General features: G+C 34.6%; 2 long non-coding RNA genes across 2 annotated transcripts; one reads left to right on the top strand and one right to left on the bottom strand.

Annotated features, from left to right (window-relative positions):
- Positions 1–10,976: 10,976 nt before the first annotated feature.
- On the top strand, positions 10,977–12,695 carry LOC132723604 (uncharacterized). Its single transcript, XR_009624772.1, has 3 exons — positions 10,977–11,112; positions 11,481–11,590; positions 11,920–12,695. It is a non-coding gene; the product is annotated as an uncharacterized LOC132723604 (long non-coding RNA).
- Positions 12,696–15,113: 2,418 nt separating this feature from the next.
- Positions 15,114–16,262, bottom strand: LOC132723603 (uncharacterized). Its single transcript, XR_009624771.1, has 2 exons — positions 15,725–16,262; positions 15,114–15,318 (listed from the first exon to the last, which is right to left on the bottom strand). It is a non-coding gene; the product is annotated as an uncharacterized LOC132723603 (long non-coding RNA).
- Positions 16,263–16,497: the final 235 nt, after the last annotated feature.

Below are 16,497 nucleotides of genomic sequence, written 5' to 3'. Positions count from 1 at the left end.
CACGGGCAAGCTAATCATTAAAATGATTAATAATTTGTAACTGATAAGGAAATCAAAGAAAACAAATAAATAGTTGAATAATAGAAAATAATTTGTAACTGATAAAGAATTCAATTTTGACATGTTGGACTTTCTTAAGGGATTCTGTTTTTCTCTATTTTCAAGAGTTGCTGGGTCATATGGGGGTTGCGTTCATTGAACACGCCTTTCCTTGTTGATCTTGTTTATCATATTTCAAAGAAAACAAATATTAAATGATTGAATAATAGGCCCACAGAAGACTGCATATCAGAGATAAACTGTCAAAAGACAAACTTAACAGGCAACATATCCTGAGAATGATGAAACAGTATTAAGGTATAGAAAACGGGAGCGACTAGAAAAACACCAAACTAGAAAAAAAACTAAAAGTAACAAAATATACAAGCACAAAAAAAATGTTCTGATAAATAACATCTTTGATTAAATTTAGGGGGATATTTTACAGCCGCCACATGGTCAAACTTACACTGACGTGACCATAAAATAGAGACAAAATAGATAAAAACAGAATCCCTAAAGAAAGCCCAACACGGCAAAATTGAAAATGTTGCAGGCTCGGTTTGATTGAGCCTGTTCATGGACGGTACTGGAAAGTGCAATAGATAAATACAGAGTCCCTTCCACGCCCCCTAGCACCGGCTTAAGCAGAATTCAACATTTAAAGACATGAAATAGTAAAATTTTGAATTTAAGAAACATCCGCAGATGTGTTCATACGGCGGTTATCATGGAACCTTCAATGTGACACTTCCGTGCCATTCCATGAAAAGCGGCGTATGGTCCCAAGTAATAAAACGCGTGTGCCCTAAACGAGAAAACAATGGGCGGAACTAAATAAAATGGATTTTTGAAAGGGGATCGGAGGTTATGAAGCCTGCGTATCACAGATAAGACGTCAAAAGACAAATTTAAAAAGCAGGCAACATATCCTAAGGGTGATTCAACATTATTCAAGTAGGAATATTGGAACCACCCAACTAGAAAATGCCGAAAAGTAGAAACTAAAATACCACAAGCACAACAATAATGTCGTGCTGAACGATCTTCAAGGATCGAAAATATAACATCATTGATTAAATGTACGGGGAGACTTTTTACAGCCGCCACACGGCACAAATAACACAGATGTGATCGTAAAATAGATAAAAACAGAATCCCTAAAGAAAGCCCAACACGGCAAAATTGAAAATGTTGCAGGCTCGGTTTGATTGAGCCTGTTCATGGACGGTAATGGTAATTACAAGCCCTCTAGCACCGGCTTCAGCGAAATTCAACATTTAACATGAACAGGTAAATTTTTGAATTTAAAAAAATAGAGTAAAACAGACTCCCTATAGAAAGCCCAACACGACGATATTGAAAATGTGGAGGCTCGGTTTGATTGAGCCTGTTTATGGACGGTAGTGGAAAGTTACCGCCCACGCTCCTTAGTACCGGCTTTGATGTTGCACTTATTCAGTATCCCTCATGTACAGACTCAATCAAACCGAGTCTGCAATTCTCTTGTAATTTTGTTGTGATTAATGCTTCCGAGGGATTACTTTGTTTCCAATTTTTTAGAATTTAGAAACATCCGCAGATGTGTTTATACGGCGGTTATCATGATACCTTCAATGTTACACAGTAGTGCCATTACATGAAAAGCGTAGTATGGTCCCAAAGTAAAATGATGCGTGTGAAACAATGGACGGAACTAAAAAAATGGAATATTGAAAGGTGATCAGAGGTTATGAGACCTGCATATCACAGATAAGACGTCAAAAGACTTAAGTTAAAAAAACAGGCAACATTGCGTTCATAGGACGCATCCACCGTCATAGCAACTTCAGAAATTAGAGAAAATGTGTATATCTTTAACATAAGTTAATGTGTAAAGTTAAAAAATCAGTTTTCATTTTATATAAAAATACCGCCTCCGTGGTCGAGAAGTTAAAGAGTCGATGACTTCTAATCCAGTTACCTCTCTGGCGTGGGTTTGATCCCCGGGAGATGCTTTGGTAGTTAAGCGCGGAGGAAGGTATTCTAGTACTGTTGTAACTCTCCATTAACGATGGAAACTTCCCGCCTATATGACTGAAATACTGTTGGGAATAGGCGTTAAATGAAACAAACAAACAACATTAAATGTGAGGATTTCAGATCCTACTCACACCGTTTCCAAACTTAGAACATGCTGCTTATTACCCAAAGTTGATGCAATGAACTCATTCCACTGTGTGTAGAAGGTATTATTCCGTAGGCACATCTCTGCTATGTATTGTTGACACAGTTTAGTTTATTGAAGATGCTTGGCCTCTTAGAGGTATCAGTCACAAATACATTAATTTAGAATTAAATATTCATAGAATGTGAAATATCGTAAAAAAGAGTTCAATATATTAATTCAAATATTATCACACAATCCCTTCTTAAATACAGATTTGGCCTGTCAAGGTTATAACGATTCATTCGAACTGCACATTTAAATTTAAAGTTACAAAATCGGCTGCCATCACACATGTCAACACATTCCTGAAGTTTATCTAAACTTCCCTCTAGCCTTTTACCAAAGCTTCAACAAGTGTTGACACATGCCTTTTTGGCTTAAGCCCCCACCATCATGTTTCCTGCCTCGACCAGACATAATTTACATTCGCAAAAACAGGTGATTCTCAAATTTGGTAACATTAAACACCAATCTAGTGTAAAATGGTCTCAAACTATGACTCTTAAAGCGAAAACACAATTCAGTTCACGTGAGATATATACGGTATGACATTAATATTTTATAACTAATACGTTGAATTTCCGGGTGGAGGCTGTAAAATATCTATAATATGCAGGCTGCATAACCTTAGATCCCCTTTCAAAATTCCATTTTATTTAGTTCCGCCCATTGTTTTCTCGTTAAGCCACGCATTTTTTCACTTGGGGACCATATGCCGTTTTTCATGGAATGGCACTAACGTGTCACATTCAAGGTTCCATGATAACCGCCATATGAACAAATCTGTGGATGTTTCAAAATTCTAAATTTTATCAGTTCATGTTAAATGTTGAATTCTGCTTAAGCCGGTGCTAGGGGGCGTGGACGGTACCGTCCATGAACAGGCTCAATCAAACCGAGCCTGCAACATTTTTAATTTTGTCTTGTTTGGGCTTTCTTAAGGGATTTCTTATTTCTTTCTATTTCATTAAAATAAACTTTACTTGCCAACAATAAAACACATGTTTATCCAAGTGAGCGCCCATATCAGCTCATGTAGGTGATTCGTGTGTAATTCACATAATTTCAAAAACAATTTACAGTTGTGTGTTATAATACTTCTTGTTATTTTCTAAACATATATTTCCAGTTAAAAATATTCTGGGACTATGAATGAAGTTTCAGAAAATTAATGTCTTAAAAGATTTGTTATTTCTCCGAAAGGTTAAGGATTTGTTAAAATGGTTATTGCAAGTATATTCCGGAACATGAAATCTTTTTGCTTTCATCCCTCGAATTAAACTCAGTATTATATTTAAAGCAATTTGCTGATATGGCTGTGCAGGATGTTTATAACAAAGAGAATTATGATAACTATTATAATGGCGTTCATGGCATACACAATTGAACATTCGTCCTCTATAGCCTTGTAAGTCTTGTACGTGCATTTTTAGCTCACCCGAGCCGAAGGCTCTGGGTGTGCTATTAGTATCAAAAGGGATACTCCGGGGTCCGTCGTAATGCGTCAACAGACATTTTCTTCTCTGACACCGCTGGACAGATTTACTTCCAATTTGGTCTGTAGCATCCTTTTGACAGTCACACCTAAATTTGCTCATATAATTTCAATTGGCCCATTTTAGGGGTCAAGAGAGCTAAAAGTAGAAAAACCTTTAGACATCTTCTACAGAACCAATTGGTGGATGATCACCATTCTTAGGTAGTCTTTTATCAAATTTGCTCATAATTATTTGAATGACCCCTTTTAGGGGTCTCTAGACCTAAAAAAGAAAACCATTTAGACATCTTCTACAGAACCAAATGATGGATGATCACCAAACTTTGTCTGTAGCATTCTTAGGTAGTCTTTTATCAACTTTGCTTATATTAATTGGATAGGCCCCTTTTAGGACTCAAGGGAGCTAAAAATAATATAAAATAGATAAATACAGAATCCCTAAAGAAAGCCCAACACGGCAAAATTGAAAATGTTGCAGGCTCGGTTTGATTGAGCCTGTTCATGGACGGTACTGGAAAGTGCAAGTTACCGTCCACGCCCCCTAGCACCGGCTTAAGCAGAATTCAACATTTAAACATGAAATAGTAAAATTTTGAATTTAGAAACATCCGCAGATGTGTTAAAACCTTTAGACAGCTTTTTCTACAGAACTTATTGATGGATAATCACCAAACTTTGTTATTAGCATTCTTATAGTGATCTTTTATAAAAATTGCTCATATTTATTTGATTGGCCCCTTTTAAAGACTGCTTAAGCTAAAATACCGCAGACCATGGCATTTCTTCAAATTATAGTTTTAAAATTAATTAAAGGGAAACAACTCATGTTGAAATGTCTTTCATATTTGCTGATGAACTTATTTGAGGTCATGACCTCTGGCAAGAGAAAATAACTTGAGCACATTATACAGGATAACTAAGGACTTAGTATCAAGCTTTATTTGGTTTCATTCATATTCACTTAATTACATCACTACATGCAGTGTTTTCTCTAGAGAGCGGTTTCTGCGTTTTTGACGCAGTACTTTTGCGTTTGACGCGGTAATATTATAGCCGTGCGTTTTCCCTGAAGAGCATCGTAGTAGATATTTTTTTTCTATAAATAGCAAGAATGTTATCAACTTATCGGTGACATGATTTATCTTAGACGCTTTAGTGATTATTACACGTTAAAAGCGATCAGACGTTTCAGATTGTGACGTCATCATCATTCAGTCATTATAAATTCACAATGTCTGCTTCGAAAAAAAAGCAGAGAATATTTACTTCATAAATGTTAACGTTGATGCGGCGACAGTATCTACCGTAAACAACTCTGCGCCTATACCAAATGAGGTTTACCAACCAAATCAATCGGCGAATGCTGAAACAAATGAGAAATCCAAACATATTGATAATGCTCCGAAGCGAGTTTTTCGTACCGAGTGGCTTGAAAGCAATTTTTGGTTGCGGAATGACGGTAATAAAATGACTTGCACAGTTTGTGTAATTGAAAATAAAGACAATCCATTCACATCGGGATGCACAACTTTTAGAGCATTCGGAACTGCCTCGGCTATTATCTATAATAACCTCGGAAACAATACGGATTGATAGTAGTTCTACCATAAAAAGAAATAGAGATAATGTAAAACGAATGTATATAATCGACATCTAATGTCTGTTCTGGTAACTCTTGTGCTTGAAAATATGTCTGACAACAATTTGCAATTTAAATATGCCCACTGATGTTCAATTTTAAACAAATCCGACTACAGGGTGTTTCATAATATGTGATACACTTTTAATCAAATGTCTCGTTTATGTAAGAATATCAGTAATAATGAAAAATGTACCATATTAAAGGGAAATGCTGTCCATTTATAAAAGTGTAGTTTTTCCCTAATTTAACCTACCAATAATATATTTTAGCTACGCTTGAAACGGGGTCCATTTATAGCATATACTCAAAATGACGTCCATTATGACGTCGCACCATCTCCACATGTTTCATGAAGTTTTCCATCACATTATTGCACATGTCACTAGTAATCTTTCTTATTTCACATCTTATGGACTGTTTATTAATACGCTGATCTGTTGTCTTTGACTGCACTTTGTAGACTCTGTCCAAAAGAAAAAAATCCAAAAGACTGAGATCCGGAGAGTGGGGCGGCCAAGTGCATTCCGTCTTCAGAGAGATAGATCGTTTGTCAAATGTTTTTTTAAGCCATTCAAGAACTCTCTGGGCCGTGTGTGGAGCAGCACCATCTTGTTGGAACCATGTTTGTGTCATATCAACCCCTTTCCGACGGAGTGCAGGCAGGAACTTGTATTTTAGAAGAGACAAATATCGGTCACTGTTGATTGTCTCGGTATTTCCGTCTTGGTCTTGGAATGGCCCAATTATTCCTGTAGAGTTAATTGCTGCCCATACTGTTACTTTTACAGAATGACATGATTTCTCTACTAAAATATTTGATCTGACATCTGACCAGTGGCACCGGTTCTGTTTATTTAACTTCTGGTTCAAGTAAAAGTGAGATTCATCACTAAACCATACGTTTTTAAGAATCTCGGCATTATCTGTCATCCAAACGGAAAAATCAAAGCGTTGGTTGACATCACGGTCTTTCAAATGTTGGAGCACTGGTACTGTATAAGGTGTTAGTTTGAGATCAAGTCTTAGAGTCCTGTATACACTTGTCACACTTGAGGAATTTGAAATATCAGAGAGAATTCTTCTTTCAGACCTTTGTGGTGTTTCGCTGATCACCTGTTTCACCTCTGCAACGTTTTTGTCACTCCGGCTGGTCCTAGGGCGGCCCTGGTTACTGTGTCTCTGGTCAAGTACACTTCCATGCTGCTCAAATCTTTTAACTACTCTGTTTACTTATAGCCTGGTCACCCTTCTATCGGCAGGGTACATTTTCCTCATTCTTCTAGTTTCAGATATGATAGAATGGTGTTCATAATACAATTTAATGATATCTTGACACTTTTCCATGGACAACGCCATCTTGAAAATAACAGATAATAATGACGTCATACATGACGTCATGACGTTAATGTTTTCCCGTATTTTACGTCGCATTCAAAATGGTGAAATGTCTAGTTTATTTTGGTATAAGCATTTTGTTTGTAGCTATAAACTCAGTAAAGCAACAATTATTTGAAAGTGTATCACATATTATGAAACACCCTGTAAATGTCAACAGGTTGTTTTTTTGTACTTTCGGTTTCTACAACCATAATAATGAATATATAAATAATGTATTGTTTGCTTTTGTACCTATGAATTCACTTATTTTAGGTGGACTTTTACTACATATATTGGAAATAAAAACATTCTACCAGATATATTGGTGACAAATCCTTCACGTGAAAAGTTTATATCTACTCTAAGAAACGCAGATGTGACATTATATAAGACTATCGCACGTTTTCCCGAGCATGCACTTAAATATAGACGCCAATTCAGTATTTAAAAATACATACATAAAACATTATAAAGGTAATTATATAGTGTAATCTACAAGTGATCTACGAAATTTTCTTAATATCTTTTATGTATATATATCTTTAAAAAAACATTTTGATGTTCATATTACAATATACTATGTATGTATATGTATGATCACCTCATTGAATTTTTTCCATTGCTATTTCATGTTTGTTGTATTATGTTGTATTTTGGGCCGAAGGCCTATGTTACAAGAAATAAACTTTACTTTACTTTTTAGCTCACCTGAGCTTGCTCAGGGTGAGCTTTTAGTATCGGTGAATGTCCGTCGTCCGACGTACGTCCACAATTGCTTGTGAACACACTAGTGGTCACACTTATGACTCAATCATCATCAAACTTTTGTCAGGATGCTTGTTTAGTAAATTGCTCGGATGAGTTCGAAACTGGGTCATTTCGGATGGAAAACTAGGTCACAAGAGCTAAAAATAGAAAAACTTTGTGAACACTCTAGAGGTCACAATTTGTAACCAATCATCATCAAACTTGATCAGAATGCTTGTCTAGTAAATTGCTTGGATGAGGTCGAACATGGGTCATCTCTGATGAAAAACTAGGTCACAGGAGCTAAAAATAGAAAAACCTTGTGAACACTCTAGTGGTCACATTTTTTACCCAATCATCATCAAACTTTGTCAGGATGCTTGTTTAGATAATAGCTCGGATGAGTTCGAAAATGGGTCATCTCGGATGAAAAACTAGGTCACCCCGACTTATAAATAGAAAAACCTTGTTTAACACTCTAGCGGTCACATTTTTGCATCAATCATCATCAAACTTGGTCAGGGATGCTTATCTAGTGATAGCTCGGATGAGTTCGAACATGGGTCATCTCCGATGAAAAAGTAGGTCACCGGAGCTAAAAATAGACCAACCTTGTCAACACTATCGGTCACATTTTTGCATCAATCATCACCAAACTTGGTCAAGATGCTTTGTCTAGGGTGATAGCTCGGATGAGTTCGAACATGGGTCATCTCGGATGAAAAAGTAAGGTCCACCGGAGCTAAAAATAGAAAAAAACCTTGTTAACACACTCTAGCGGTCACATTTTGCCATTAATCATCATCAAACTTGGTCAAGATGCTTGTCTAGGTGATAGCTCGGATGGGTTCGAACATGGGTCATCTCGGATAAAAAAACTAGGTCACAGAAGCTAAAAATAGAAAAACCTTGTTCACACTTCTAGTGGTCACAATTTTTGACTCAATTGTCATCAAACTTGTCAGAAAAACTTTTTGTCTAGGTCATTGCTGGAATAAATCGGAACATGGGACATCTCGGATGGAAAACTAGGTCACAGAGTTAGCTAAAAATAGAAAAATCTTGTTAACACTCTAGTGGCTACTGTTGTGATCCAAATATTCTGTTAATTGGTCTGAAAGTTTGTTTTGATGATTTCTAAGTCAGATCGAACATGGGTCATCTTGGATTGAAAAAACTAGGTCACACCGCCCAAATATGGAAAAAAACCTTGTTAACATTCTAGTGGTCACATTTTCGACTCAATTATCATCAAACTTGGTCAGGATGCTTGTCTAGGTAATTGCTTGGATGAGTTCGAAATCGCATGTGAAACTAGGTCACCGGAAGCTAAAAATAGAAAAATCTTGTTAACACTCTAGTTGCTACTGTTTTGATCCAAGTATCCTGGAAATTGGTCTGAAAGTTTGTTTTGATGATTTCTAGGTCAAGTTTGAATATGTGTCACCTGGGTAAAAACTAGGTTGCACTGTTTAAATATGGATAATCCTTGTTAACACTGTAGTGGTCACATTTTTGACTCACCTGTCATGAGACTTGGTCAGAATGCTTGTCTAGGTAATTGTTTGGATGAGTTTGATAAGTCAGGTGAGCGATCTAGGGCCATTATGGCCCTTTTGTTACTAATACATTTGTCAACAACTCCCAGCATTAAATTACTATGTGTTTACATGTTTAGTTTCTTAGCGTAGGTTAGACCGAGATACCGCATCCGTTCTGTGTATTCATACTATTGTTTACGAGGTCCTTATCCGAAGACTGACGGGAAGGGCCGAGTAGTTTCGATTGACTTTAGAGTTTTGTAGTACCGTATGGTACTGGTTACGGGAGTTGACGGAAGTTAACGGAAGGTTCAGGAACTAATGTGTTAGGCTTGACAGTTGGGCGCCATATTAGTGTAATTTATAACTAAAAGAAGTAGGCAATTCCTAGCTTGGCTACGATCCAGTCGTGGAAGGTAGTTCGATTGTTCGTACTGTCAATTCCTTTATAATCAATCGCGACAGTTCTATATTGGTGGCAGCGGTAATTTTTACGAATTCCGTTCCGAAAGATAGATGCTACCAAAGCTCCATAATTTTACCAATTGTGCACGAATTTGCCCTCAAATAAAAAGTTTGTTGTCCCATACTGTAAACACCTTACATATTTTGTGTATTCATTCACAAAAGTTATAAAGAAAAAATGTGTCATCAAAATTAACCCTGCTGTAGTGGTCATTTATTCTGCATTATTTTATTCTACATTGTCACATGGGAACACACTTGCAACATAGATATTTTTAACAAAGCCTCCAAAATATTGGGGCAAAATATTTCAATAACTAGAACGGCAAGTAAAAGTTGAGTTGGACTGGTCTTTCAACAAGTTCATTTGAAAAATAACACTGAAAAACAGTTGTTTCTGGTGAGCGACTCGGGGCCCTCTTGTGTTTATTTATTTTCTTTAATTTAAATTTAATGAGAACAAATACCATGATCGTATTAATCAGAACTTTCACCTCTCACCGCAGACACAACACTACCACACCAGTAAGGCACCTTGAATGACATCTAACCAATTATGGGGAAAGGAACGCAAGCAAAGCAAAGACCGGAAGGGATCGCAACGACATAAATACAACTTTGATCGGAACTTAACTCTGAAACATTTTTGTATTGTCAATGAGAAGAAAAATGTCGGTTAAACAAACAATTTCGAAAATTGGGACGATTACCATTTTAATAATTTCTGCAATTAACATTCTCTTCCGTATGCATTTTACATTTTCTTCCGCATACTTTTTCTTCTATAAAATTCATTTCCTCGTGTATTGAAAAAAAGCATAAAAGAGAAACATTTATAAATGTGTCGTGCCATTATTCCCAAGTATAATAATTATGTTCCATAGAACAGAGAATAAAAGTATTTTGCATTTAGATAAGACTTTAAAAATGTACTTTTCCGTCTCTAAGTACGGAGTGATATCAATAATGGCAATTTAACATGAAATGCTTGTAACGACATTTCTTTTTATCTTAATAGGTATTTATAGATGTACGTCTTAATAGAGCTTAAATAAGACATTAAGTTTTTCCGGAGGCGATCAAATATTAAACTACATGGAAATTTTGTAATTTTCTAAAGAATGCAGTGTTTGTACTCATTTCATGAGGGGCGGTTTATAATTGACCCTTTAATTAGTTCAACCTTTTTCAAAGAGCAAGCAAATATATTGATTACCTTTTTACTGTAATTGCAAAAACTACAATCATAAACACATATAATTGTTTTGAAATGATTATCTTTAAGCAAAATATTAATCATGCATAACCAAACTTATCCACAGAATAAACATCACTATCAAACACATCGGATCTACAGCGTTTCATTCATGATGCGTTCAAAGTCCCGTTCAGCTATTTAAATACGTTTCAATCCTAATAGGGCCCGTAAGTCTCGTTTACTTTCACTTTCGATTTACCACTTACGGGTACATCGGCAGACTTATTTACCGTTACGCATATAGGTAACCCGAAGAACTCGAGGGATATAGAAGTTAAATTTGTTTCTGTCCTCTTCAGATTTGAAAGATTGGATAGCACGGGTCAAAAAATGCAGGTAGGTCAATTATCTGACGGAAAAACGAGGGATATATAAAACTAGTTTATTTTCGGATAGTGACAATTGTTTCGGATGTTTTGTCAAGGTAGTGAATTCTAGTTGTTTAGCTTTTAGTATTGTTTTAAAACTACTGATGTGCGAAATTAATTCAAACCATTTTAACTTATTGAAATAAACAATGGAGAAACACTTTAATTCTAGTGTATATTAAAGTTATACAAAATTCGGACATTGCACAGTAATTCGGATATTTTTTCCTTTACATTTTATTCTTGTTCCTTTTTCAATTATATATACATGTTAGTATGGTACCTAGCAAATAATTAATGAATTAAAAAATATAATATTTGATTAAACCATTTCAGATGTATAGACAAGGAGGTATATGACAAGTATAGAATATACAGTTGTTCAATATGGACCATTAATCAACTGTTTGCACTGCCTATGATCCTGAAATATCTATACATCAAAGGTAAATACATGTAATAAATGATTTATTTTTAGTTGAGATCGGAGAGATAAATAATTGTCAAAATATATATTATAATTTAATAACTTTTGGATTTCACTGCATGATAATTGATAAGTAAATAAAACATTAAAAATAGTCATGTTTCACATTCAAGAAGATCAATATTTTTGACTGTTATATATTATGTGTTGTTGTTTATCTTTAATGTTTATTTACTTCAAATATGAAATTTTTCTGTCAATCATGACCAGCTTATTAAATGTAATGTAAATATCATTTCTAGTGTCTTACACTTGTAACAACATATTTATTGATTTTTCATTCTGCAGATTAAAAGGGAAAAGATGAAGGAGGATTTGTCCATGAAGACCTTTATTGCAACTACCATCTTCCAGTTCCTTAATTTGAGAATGATATCAGAGAACACACAGTTACAGTGAAATATTAGTTTATTATAAGCCACTGAAAATAGTCAAATGTACTTTCCTGAAGAAGATGAATGACATCCAGCCTAAAAATCTTAATGTATAAAGAGTATGATTTTATGGTGTTTGACACTATGATCTTGTTAACATGTTAATGTCACAATGATAGAAACAGAGTAAAATATCCACATTTCATTGCAGTTTTAAGTATTAAAAAAACTAGATACTCTATATATACCAAAGCTGATAACACACCAGAGATAAGGTTTTTTTATGGAATCACAGTAGAGTCATATGACATTATGGACATTAAATGACTATGAAGTAAAGATTAGCAAAAATATTATATATCATCTACTACTAATATTGTGAGGTAATCATTGATAAGCTCACAAATTTGCAATCAAAGCTTTGATATCAAGCTGAACATTTTTCAATTAGAATATGATTTATAACTCTATGATAATTTGTTAATGTTAATTTTCAAAGTCTTTACATTTGTAAAAGGAAATACTCTTATTCATGTATCAGTAGACATTCACAGTGTAAAGTTACATTGTCCAAATAACTAATAATAATTCCAAGTGCTTTCCTGAGTTTTACTTCCACTGGAAAATCGGTGTGATGTATATGCTAAGCAGTGCACTATAAATTGTGTAAAAATAAAAGTTTATTAAACTTATGAACTGTTTTTTGTTTCTTCTATTTGGCATATATTTATAGCAGTGCTTGATCATAAGAGTTCATCTGCAAAATAAGTGTCACTGTGTACTTTAATTCTCTAACAGCAATGGCTAGATTGCTTGAATATGCAAGCATTGACTATATTAAATACTATGCATGTCATTTGAATTTTGTCTGTCCTGAAATCAAAACAGACACTATAACATGGTACACTTTTACATTAAGATTTTTGTGCTGTGTACTTTAATCATCTAACAGCAATGGCTAGATTGCTTGAATATGCAAGCATTGACTATAGTAAATACTGTGCATGTCATTAGAATTTTGTCTGTCCTGAAATCGAAACAGACAATATCTAAACAAGAGGGCCATGATGGCCCTGAGGTCGCTCACCTGTATATAGGCCCCCCCAACCCCCACCCCCCCCCCCAAACGTTGCAGGGCCAATTTAACCAAAGGGCTTTTATTTGCACAAACTTGGTAGACACCCATAAGAAGATGTTTCATGCTAAACATCTAAGCTCTAGCTCATTGGGCTATTTAAAAGAAGATTTTTTTTAAGTTTTTAACTATACACATATAGTTAAAAACAATGACACCCCTGGGGCCGGGCCAGTTATGACCCCAAGGTTTTTATTTGAACAAACTTTGTAGACACTTACTAGAATATGTTTCATGCTTAATATCTAAACTCTAGCTATTTGGGTTTTTTCAAAGAAGATTTTAAGTTTTTGCTATATACACATATAAGGAAAATCATGACCCCGGGGCGGGGGCCAATTTTGACCCCAGGTCTTTTATTTGAACAAACTTGGTAGACACTTCACTAAAAGATGTTTCATGCTTAATATCTTAACTCTAGCTATTTGGGTTTTTTCAAAAAAGATTTTTTAAGTTTTTTGCTATACAAATATAAGGAAAATCAATGACCCCCCCCGGGCGGGGCCAATTTTGACCCCAGGGTTTTTATTTGAAAAAAACTTGGTAGACACCTATTTAGAACATGTTTGATGCTAAAATATATCTTAACCATAGCTCTTTGAGTTCTTTAAAAGATGATTTTTTTAAGTTTTTACTATATGCATATATAGTGAAAATCAATGACCCCCCCGGGCGGGGTCAATTTTGACCCCTGGGCTTTTATTTGAACAAACTTGGTAGACACTTATTAGAACATGTTTCATGCTAAATATCTTAACTCTAACTCTTTTTGGTTCTTTATAAGAAGATTTTTTAAGTTTTTTACTATATGCATATAGGGAAAATCAATGACCCCCTGGGCGGGGCCAATTTTGACCCCCAGGGCTTTTCTTTGAACAAACTTGGTAGACACCTATTAGAACATGTTTGATGCTCAATATCTTAGCCATAGCTCTTTGAGTTCTTTAAAAGAAGATTTTTTAAGTTTTTACTATATGCATATAGGGAAAATCAATGACCCCCGGGGCGGGGTCAATTTTGAACCCCAGGGCTTTTATTTGAAACAAACTTGGTAGAGACACTCACTAGAAGATGTTTCATGCCAAATATCTAAGCTCTAGCTCTTATGGTTTTTTAAAAGAAGATATTTAAAGTTTTTTCTTTCGGTTGCCATGGCAACCAGAGTTCTGCATGGAATTAAATTCTTTGAACAATTTTTAAAGGTGACCACCAAAGGAACATTCCTGTGAAGTTTGGATGAAATTGGCCTTGTGGTTTATGAGGAGATGTCATTTAAAGTAAAAGTTTACGGACGACGGACGACGGACGCCGGACGAAAAGCGATCACAAAAGCTCACCCTGTCACTTTGTGACAGGTGAGCTAATAATATTGATGAAAAGGTCTTGACAGCTCTTCAATGACTACATTTACACATATAGTTAAAAGCATTGCATGTTTTTTTGAAACCTTGACAATTTTGAAACAGTCCCAATGGGTATATTAATGTATCAGTGAGCAGTGAAAGGCTATTACTGGAAGGAATTTTACATCTTGCCTCAGAAACACATTTTTTTCTTTGAGATGATTTTTATGATATCTAAATAATGGTTATAGATTACATTACTTTTACATTATTGCAGTGATCATGGTGAATGTATGAAATGAAACTCAATCAAGATAGAAACATTTTAATGCAGAATATTTATCCTTTTACCATTCTTGTCACCCTACAAGTCTATTTATAACAAATTTATCTTAACTGTTTTGAAACTACATGATACCTGGTTGAAACTGTTTTGGACAGCCATTTGCAGAAGATAAATTATCTTTGAATAATTAAATTAATACAAAGTTACAGATGACATGTTATTTATTTCTAACAAAAACAGATATTTTGTTTCACATTTATACACTGACATATATCTTTGAAGTTTCTTCAACCTTAGTTTTTTATTAGACTACACACATTCAGTCAGACAGTTTACACAAGACATTGAGCTTTAGGAAGCTTTAATTCAGTCAAAATATATAATGGACTGCCATGTTTCTACCACTATGTACTCCAAGACTGTGTATGGACATTTTCTTTCAACTATGTCTGGTGGAATCACTTTTTGGTTTCTAATCTGATGGTGAACACTTTAAAATAAACCAAGAGCCATGGCAAGTACTCAAGATCCAACCATGAAATCACGTACCTGCATATAAAGAAAATTTATCATGAGTTGAAAGCAATAATAATTGGTCAGCTGTAAATTTCAATCATTTTCATATTGTCATGAATAGAAAATAATGTTGAAAATGAAGAAACACTTCTTGGTGTCCTAGTTTTTGTAGATATGCTTAGACAACTGATCTTAAAAAATGTAAAAAGGACTAAGTTCTTTTAACCATTTACTGAACATGATTTAACTGAAAAATATGACCCACTTACTTCAGAAAAATACTTTAAACAGTTTATAACATGAATTAACTACATATGCCATACTGTTTGTTTATTTAGCTTCACTGTAATTATTTACAAAAACGAGAACAGGATGCTATACAAGAGAATATTTATTTTTCATTAATGTAATTTAAAATAGCTTTAAGTATATTTCTTACCAAAACGTTTTTACAGCAGAGCATGCTTGTGTATTTACATCGGATACTGACGTCTTTTATCTCGCCACTGTCCTCGGTCGAAATATCTACAGGAACAAAATATTTTATTGAATTTTATAACAATTGAAATTGGTTATATACAGCTTGACTGTTTGTGCTTTATACAGATAATAATAATAATTAATAATATTTACAGTTAGAAGAAAATATATTCAACTAAAACACACTGATAATCATATTGAAACGTTTTATCCGAAATATGCGCTGTCCGAAATTTCTAAACATTATATACTTCGAGAGATAATCAGGTAGCGCTATAGTAAATTGATAAAATCAAATTCACCAGTCTGAAGTCAGATATAAATGATGTTGTATCAAATAACAAATTCATTAGATTTACATGGAAATGAAAATATTACAACATTTATTGCGATAAACTGAGTTTGAAATGACACACCCACCTGAAGAGTATACGAAGTTGTCTTTCATTGATACATGTTCACAAGATGAAACCATTTGCTTGTCGTTACAAAAAAAACAACAATTTTTACATATCCTTCGCTTTTCCGTGTAAGTTTTACTTCCCCACTGGCATACAAGTATTACCCAATATAGATAAGCAATGCTGTTGATATTTGTTTGTACCCGGAAGTGCAAAATATCGTGAAATCTCGCAAGTCACATGACGAGACTTACATACCCTATTATAATATGAGTGTTAAGAAACAAATAGATGAGTTAATTTGGCACAAATAGTCACTATAATAAGACGA

This window comes from Ruditapes philippinarum, unplaced genomic scaffold (assembly GCF_026571515.1).
Source record: "Ruditapes philippinarum isolate M1 unplaced genomic scaffold, ASM2657151v2 ctg5922_1_1_1_1, whole genome shotgun sequence".
In the NCBI taxonomy this organism is placed as follows: Eukaryota; Metazoa; Mollusca; class Bivalvia; order Venerida; family Veneridae; genus Ruditapes; species Ruditapes philippinarum.
Note: the sequence above shows the minus strand (reverse complement) of the source record. Positions and strands in the feature narration are given on the sequence as shown.